An 8,977-nucleotide genomic window follows, 5' to 3' on the forward strand; every position below is an offset into this window, starting at 1 on the left:
GGAATTCTCTCGCTGCGTCTCTACTTACTGGGTGTCACAAACGGCGGCGGCTGCAGCAGCTCCAGCGCATTTACGCCGACCCGGAGCGCACAGGCAGGCGAGCAGGCTGGCTGGCTGGCTAAGAGACTGACTGCCTGCCCAGTCCCCGCCGCCGCAGAGCCGACTGGCTCCGCGGAGAGGGCCCGCCCCGAGCCCCGAGGTGCCTCCCCATTGAGCCAGCGAAGCGCCAATCACACGAGCAAAGCCTGCCCAACCCTCTCCCTCCCCTTCCCTCTTTCCACTCACTCAATGAGCTGGCTGCAGGGTAAACAAGGTAAAATATCCTTCCGCAGCGCGAGCTGTGAAATAGGAGCTTTTGTGAGCCGTGGCTGCTGCTGCTGCTACTACAGTTAGTGACAAGTTGTGGCGTTGCATTGACCTCTGGTTGTTTCCGTTTAAGCCTCAGTTTGCAGTGCGTTTGGAGGGGATTTTCTCTTTCTCTCTCCTCCCGGCATCCTCGTGCATCTCTGCATCGAGGGTTTCCTTCTGTTTTTTTAATGAAGAACTTGGTTATATAAACGTCGAAATGTTATAATGAAAAGCCTGGCTTCCTCACCCGAAATGATCGTCGGAATGCAACAATCCGTGCCAAGTATACTGCAATGCAACACTTGACATAAAATTTCCCAGTGGCAGTTGCATGGTAAGGGGACGTTCACTCAGGGAAGCTTGCACACATAAGTGCCTGCTCCCTATGTGCCCAAGCACCCACAAAATTCCCCGTGAAGGGGCCGGGCACCCACACATTTTGGCGCCAGGATCATGCACACAGCCCCGGGCACCCAGGCTGGTGGGGCCAAACTGGCGCTCCTAAAAAGGTAAAGGTACCCCTGCCCGTACGGGCCAGTCTTGACAGACTCTAGGGTTGTGCGCCCATCTCACTTAAGAGGCCGGGGGCCAGCGCTGTCCGAAGACACTTCCAGGTCACGTGGCCAGTGTGACATCGCTGCTCTGGCAAGTCAGAGCCGCACACGGAAACGCTGTTTACCTTCCCGCTAGTAAGCGGTCCCTATTTATCTACTTGCACCCGGGGGTGCTTTCGAACTGCTAGGTTGGCAGGTGCTGGGACCGAACAACGGGAGCGCACCCCGCCGCGGGGATTCGAACCGCCGACCTTTCGATCAGCAAGCCCTAGGCACTGAGGCTTTAACCCACAGCGCCACCCGCGTCCCTACTGGCGCTCCTACTTCCACACAAACCAATAGCGATGGGATGCTCAGCTGCTTCTCTCATAGAATCACTGAGTTGGAAAGGTGATCTGGTCCATCCACTTGCAGTGCAGGAATCTTTTGCCCGATGTGGGGCTCAAACCCGTGAGCCTGAGATTCAGAGTCTCATGCCCTACCAATTGAGCTATTTTACACTTGGAGAGCTAGTGGCTGAACGACAACCTTTGAAATGTAAGGGCACTTCCAGGCAGTCCACCCACCCAGGAACGCAGCACCAGGAAGGAGAGTCCCCAAAATTCAGGCTCGTCATATGCCAGAAAATGTCATGGCTTTGGGGTGTAAAAATGCCATAGGGGGAGTTTGCTCAAAAGCTCAACAACTTTGCGTGTGTCAGGGATTGTACTTTTTGAAATATGGCACCCCTAAAAAAAAATGCAGCCAGCACCTTCTGCCCCTAAACAACACAGTTTAATGTGATCAGCATGACTGCAGTGCTGTACATAGCTACCCCATCAAAGAAAAGAAAACCCAGTCTCTGTTTGATTATTTTTCTCATTCTCTGGCTCCATCTATGGTAATTTCCCTTAAACAAACTTCAGGGCCTTCTCATTCACTTGCCACAGCAAGGAGGGTCCATTAATCACCCAGGCACACCTGGTTCCCTTTCTGAATGTGCTCCTCTGCTTTCCCTCTCCACTACATGCACAGGAGCACTGCTACACAACAACAACAACAACAACAACTTGGCACATCATACTAGAATAGCTGTAAAAGCCCTGTTTTTTCTGGAATAAATGGGCTTACAACACAACCTTTACCATGTTTATTCCGAAGCCCTACCAAATTCATTGGGGCGAACTCTCGGTTAAGTGGGGTCTAAGTTGTAGTCTTACTCTGTGGCAGAATCCATCAGCACCCAGCAACTTAAAGGAAAAGAGCTCAGGATGTTTTCTACTAACCACTCTGGCTTAGCCCTTTAAAACTAGTGAGCCACCCTGAAGGTGAGGGAGGGAGAAACCATTCCCTTGTCGCTTTCTTTCACTGAAGTTAATAATCCTTCACTTTTTTCAGCTTTTTTAAAAAAAAAGTTATAAAAATGATCTTACTTTATAATAAGAATGTGTTTGTGTTGTCATGGTGCAGTTTTCTTGGTCACCAACAGGTGGTGCTATGAACTACAGCATGGCCATAGGTGGTGAATGGACAGCCTCAAGTGGCCAGAGATGAGATAGGCACACAGAAGCGTTGGCTGGCCTCTAGATGCACAGCAGTCGTGGCGGCATGAGACAAAAAGGGGGAGGTTTAAGCGGCCCTTCAAGCCCCTATCACTGCTGCCACTTGTGGAAGGAGGGGAACGAAGGGGAGGAAGTCTCCCCCTCCCCAGCCCATCCTGCTGCTGTGGGAGCAAGAGGAAAAAGCTTGCATCCTTCCCTTGGTTTCCACAGTGGCAAGGAGGACAAAGGAGAGAAATAAGCTACTTTCTTGAGTTTTCTTGGCAGAAGGCACACAGGACCCCACAAGGGTAGAGTGGGCAGGGGAGGGAATTGGTGAGCAGAGTAAGCTGTGGGGCAGACCCTAGTCAAGGAATAAAAGCAATGCATATTTTAGAAGACATCTGAAGTTTTAATGTTTGATGTTTTATTGTATTTTTAATACTTTGTTGGACACTGCCCTGAGCAGCTGGGAAAACCAAGTCAGATGGGTGGGGTATAAATTATTATCATCATCATCATTGTTATCATCAGATTAGGCTAGAACATGAAGTGCAATGATTTTGTCTCTTTGTAGATTACAGAAGTTCCATGAGTTTGCTCAAAGCAGCAAAAGATCTCTTAATACAGCCATAAAACTTAATTTAACTATTTAAAATATTATTATTTTTAAGCTGGAAGCGATACACGGGATTCATAGCCTGTAGTGACCAGAGCTGGATCTGCTGCCGCTGCCTTTTATATTGGCCCTGCTCTTGTGCTCTTGACCCATGGAAATTAATTTGGTGTCAATTTTTCTGCTACTTATCTTCATGGCTGGAAAGACTTTTGCTGTTTAATCTCTGTGTCAGGCCGTCACTGAGCAGGGCCAATAAAAACCAAAGAAATGGCAGGGAAGTGGAACTCTAGCATATTGCAGGTGCAGGGAAGCAGCGGAGAAAGAGTGAATATCAAATAAAAATATTCATAAAATGATGATTCGTTTGAAGAGTAATTTATTGTTATTATTACTTCATTGGGGGAAAATATCCAGCAAACCAATACAAATCAAAACTAGATGGGTGGCAGAATGAATTTTTTGATTAGTTTTATAAAGTGTGAAAGCAATTTTCTTCCAACTTGAAAGCGTAGATTGGAATCCCTTTGAAAACTCTGCAAGGCTGTACGGTAGATAAAAAAAAAATGTTAGGAAGTTTCATGGAGGCAAGGTCAAGGCACCTTAACAAATTCTAAAATGGCCTTGACTCGGGACATTTTATCCAGGGAATGCATGTCAATTTAATAGTCTTTCTTTTCTTACTCATTTTCTTAGGAAAAAACCGCAAGACATATGCACAATCATCTAAAAAAAAATATATGCTATTGAAATATGCTTTATCTCTGGGGAGAAAAGACAGCATAGGTCAATCACAATAAATTAAAAGGCTTAGCCAACACAAAATTATTTTGCCCATTATAGTTCAGAACTGGGGAACCTGTGACTTGTAATATGTTGTTGCTGTTGGTTTTGTTTCTATTATTATTATAATACCACCCTTCATCACTGCTCTTTTCAGGCATTTAAATGGAGAAGAACATAGGCTGGTGCCTTATACCTAGTCTTATACCATCTGGCTCAGTATCAAGGACCACCTAGCCCAATATAAACTGCCCCGGACTCTGCATTCATCCTCTGAGGCCTTTCTTTGTGTGCCTCCTCCATGTGAGGTCCGGAGGTTGCAATACAAGAACAGGCCTTCTCTGTAGTGGCTCCCATAGCTGTCAACTTACAGATTTGAAAATAAGGGACCAGCAGCCTCAAAAATAAGGGATCAGCAGCCAAAACAATGGATTTTACTTAGCTTATATAGAAATCCACCACTGATAGAGCCATGCTGCTTTGGCTGCCACTGACTGTGTTTTGCAGGGGGTTGGACTAGATGATCCTAAGGGTCAAGAACTCCGACCAAAGAAGAGTGGCAGACAAAGCTGATGAACCAGGTTGAGATGGCAAAGCTTACAGGCAGAATTAGAAACCAGGAAGAGGTCCTCTTTAATAAAGAATGGGGAAAGTTTATAATTTATTTGAAAAGCTATTGTAAAGAGTTACATACATTGGTAGGATTGACAGAAAACTTGTAGTAAAAATTTGAACTATGGATGGACAAATGATTTATAAAAAATAGAGTTATGAAAGGGATGCAGAGGGGGAAATCACTACATTAAGATGCTGCACTGGTTGGAGGGTATGCTAAGCAGCATGTTGGGGCTGTCGTCGTCCTGGTGCGAGGAGTTCCATCAGCCCTTCCCCGCCCGAGAGAGAGGGAGGGAAGGAGAGAGACTCTCGCCCACGCCGCCCACGAGCCTGGCATGAGGCGGTTGTGGGGCCGTGGCGGCCACTGAAGCGCCACCCTTCTGTGTCCCTCCCCATCCCCTCCTCTTCCTCCTCCCTCAGGCCGCCTCCTCAGTTGCTGCCACTGCCGCCTCCAGCTTCCTCTGGCAGCGCAGTGGAAGTCTTGCAAGAGAGGGGCTGCCCGCCGCCCCCGTCTCCTCACGACGCGCCCCTGAGGGGGGAAAGGGAGAGACGGAGACGCGGCAGCTCGTGCGCACTCTCTCTCTCTCGCTTTCTCTTGGTGGAGGACCCCGAGCCGCTGCTTCCCTCCTGAGCCGGGCGAGCTTGAAACCCGGGAAGTTTAAAGGACATCATCAATCCAGGACAGCAGCGGGAAACTGCGCTGGGATAAGGGAGTTTCCCACCAAATAAGGGACGGTTGACAGCTATGTGGCTCCCCATTTGTGGAATGCTCTCCCCAGGGAGGTTCGCCGGGCGCCTTCATTATATATAATTTAGGTGCCATGCAGAAATGTTCCTCTTCAATACCTTTTGGCTGATTAACATTCTACAGCCTTTTAAATTTGTCTGTGGGAAGGGGGGTGTTATTGTTTTGCTGTTTTGTCTTTAATTATTTCCTTTTTCCAATCCTGTATTTTATTCTGTGAACCGACTGGCAGCAGCTCACTAGGGTGTTAGGCGGGGGACATTCCCAGCCCTACCTGGGAGCTTCAGGGATTGCATGTGGGGCCTTCTGCATTGCAAAGCTCTACCACTGAGCAACAGCCCTTGCCTCAAACTCCTTCCACCTGCCAATTCTCTCCTGCAACCACCTCCTCACCTCCCAGGGCTACAGCTGGGAACTTCCAGAGAAGATGCTGGCAACTCCTTATGCAGAGATTTTGAGTCGGAGGTGGGGTGGGAACCAAGCTAATACAGTGGTACCTCTGGTTGCAAACAGGATCTGTTCCGGAGGCCCGTTCTCAACATGAAAAGCCCACAACCTGAGGCGCCGTATCTGCGCAGGTGTGCGGTGCAATTTAACGCTTCTGCGCATGCGTGAGCGGCGAAACCCAGAAGTAACCCTTTCCGGTACTTCTGGGTCGCTGCGGGACGCAACCTGAAAAAACATAACATGAAGCAAACGTAACATGAAATATGACTGTAGTCGCATCCTGCTGCCTAGCCAGACTTAAAAGCTTGCGCACTGCTCATTCCTCTTAAGAATAAATAAATCCGGAGGGTGCTGTTTAATAGAAGTGCAAGATTTACAGTGGCGTGCTGCATGACAAACAAAAATTAGATGCGCACAAAGCAGTTTTAGGTGCTGCAGCTGACGAAATGCGGTGTAAAACAGCAAGCCCAGCATTTCAGAAAGCTCTGCCTTTTGTTCCCGTTGTATGGGGGGGGGGCTGCAAGGAAATGAAAGTGATGTGCTGAAGTGACAAGGGATTGTTTCTGCCAATTATTTATCCTGCGCAGTCCTTTTCAGGGGACAGTATCAGATAGTATTCCAGGGGTAGCCAAAGCAATGCCCTTCAGATGAGCCAATGGTCAGGGATGATGGGGGTTGTCATTCAGCAATGTACTACTATTGGTTACAACTATAGTAGCTCATCGCATTCCCCCCCCCTCCAGCTGCGAGAGTGCAGAAGTGCTCGTCGACTTATCAACTGTCTAAAATAATAATAATGGAGAAAGATACCTAAGTCTTTAGAAAGGCAGCTAAAGTAAATCAAAGTAATATAATATAAATTATTTTGATTATGTATTTTGTGATTCTATATTCTGAACCACCCTGAGACCTGTGGGTATAAGGTGGTATATAAATTTAATAGATTATTTATTGTTGATTGATTGATTGATATATATGAATGAAGTGCAGATGAGATCATCAGCCTTTGCCTCAGGTTATGTTCAGCAATCGTACGTTTGACTGAGGGCTGTTCAAAACCGGCTTCCCAAATTCTCCACATTATTTATTGCGGGTAAAATTGGGGAGATGTTGCCAAATATTCTCACCTCCAGAAAATTCTCTACTTGGAAGTTTTGGCTCGTAAAATGTTAGACGAAACAGCAGGCTAGGCGAAAGGGGTCCAAGCCCATTGCTGGCTTGAGCCACCTTCAACATTATCGAAACTGGGTCCACAGAGAGCTCAAGAGAGACAATCATTCAAACAGAAATGACTGGACAATTGTTTCCCGATAAATTTTGGCTCAGCCCAACTTGAAATGAAATGAGAAGACTGGCTTGTGCTACTGGGATATACCAAATGAATCTTCTAACTTTATTTCTGTTAGTTCCAGAGCTGATTAGCCATTTGCTGTGTGATTTCGGGCATAACCTCTATGACAATGGAGATATCATGAAGGGAGCTGGGAATTAAATTATCAACATAATTAGGTGTGCCAAATATGAAAATGTTTATTTTATGTGTCATAAATACATCTTTTTTATATATAAAAAAGGAGAAAAATGAAGAATGAGGCCTTGTAATTAATGCTCTGCTGCCAGAATGATGCAACAGTTAGTTTATTAAAAAAACAACAAAAAAACCCAAGCCCTACTGTCTCTGAATAGCTAACTCTGCACTCTGACGCTTGCCAAACTGTGATGTTGGCAGATTTCCAAACCAAGCAGGTCCAGAAAAAGCGAAGACTCCAAGAGTGACCTGCTGCCAGCTCAATGATTTTAACTCCAGGAGCTGACAGCAACAGTGACCTAGCAGAACATAATGCAGATTAAAATAGTCAGAGAACTTCCCGAGCACATGCATTGCATACAAGAGGTCCCAGGTTTAATATGCAGGTATAGCTGGTCAAGACTCCTGTCTGTCTGAAATGCTGGAAAGCTGCAGCAAACAGTAACATGGCCTAATGGTCTGAATCAGTAGGACAGTTTCTTAAGATTCGTCTCACAGTCACGTTGGGCGCTTCCTGCCGCAATGTGGAAGAGAGGCGAGAACTGTCCCAAAATAGCGGGACTGTAGGAAGGACATTTTTCCCCCTCCTCTCAAACGTTGGGCAATGTCTAGCCCAGTATTATCCTTGGCAGTGACTCTCTAGGTTTTCAGATCAGAGGCATCCACAACTCTAAGAAATGCTCCTTGTTATTGTTCCTGACATCCAGTTTTGAGAGTTCCTGGGGGGAAAGGGCACCGAGGTTCAATTTTAATATTGCACATTTTTCTGTGCATACTTTAAAAGAGTCTTAAGTGTGCACATTTAATAAGAGAATGAGACAAGCACATCGTAAAGCACTAAGCAGAGAGCCAGAATTGGATGCATATTCCTGTCCAGTGTGCACTTGATGGGCAAATCGGGTTAACTGATTAATTTATAATAATGTTTCTATCCTGCCACCCTCTGACAGGAAGATGGGATTTTAAGTGTTGTGTTGAAGAAATTTAAAAATGTCTCTACCTAGTTCACCCTTTCTGAAACAGTGTGAACTGGAACACAGCCATCCTTTGCAATTAACATTTCTCCGAATTTTGCAGTGCAGTACACCAGCAAGTAAAGTGTGCATAAAAATTTGAATAATTCGTGAAAACGGCTGTTATGGGGGAGAAGGGTGTTTTGTGGAAGTTTTAATGTTTTGTATGAATCTTTTTTTTATAGATGGTATAATGCATTTGTTTGTTTTTAATGTAAGTCGCTCGGGGACTTTTTAGGTGACTAATAAATTTAAATACTACTAATAAAAATAATACATACATGCAAAGGTGCATTGCTTTAGGAGAGATGGCATACAATAATGTGTATATTAGAATAAATCTGCGCTAAAACGCTAGTGAATTTTCATGAGGACTCTAAAAATAAATAAATCACAACCTGATTTGGAAGGGTGGGGACCTGAATGGAAAAAAAAATGGGAAAATGTCAGGGACTGGACTGAAGAGGAGGGCTGGAGATTGCCCCCTCCTTCTCCTCTGCTTTCCTTGGAAGAACAAAGGACTCTGCAAGAGCAAAGGGCTGCAAAGGGCTCAAAGAGTTTGGTTCTTGAGGCCACCTGTAGGGCCACGGCTGCTGCTTGGGAAAGAAGGGGAGTGAGCTCAGAGCGAGCAACATCACTATGGAGTTAAGGATTGGATTATTTGTCTTGCAACCCGGTAACTGAATAAAACCATAAATACACACTTTCTTGCTTCTTCTTTGATGCTACCGGGGGAGCAGAGAATCCCCCAAACCTGGCAAAAATGAGAAACTAAGAGAAACCAACATTTAAGGGTTTGTCTATCTCTAGA

The sequence above is a fragment of the Podarcis tiliguerta genome, assembly GCF_965153285.1.
Source record: "Podarcis tiliguerta genome assembly, chromosome: 3".
Lineage (NCBI taxonomy): Eukaryota > Metazoa > Chordata > Lepidosauria > Squamata > Lacertidae > Podarcis > Podarcis tiliguerta.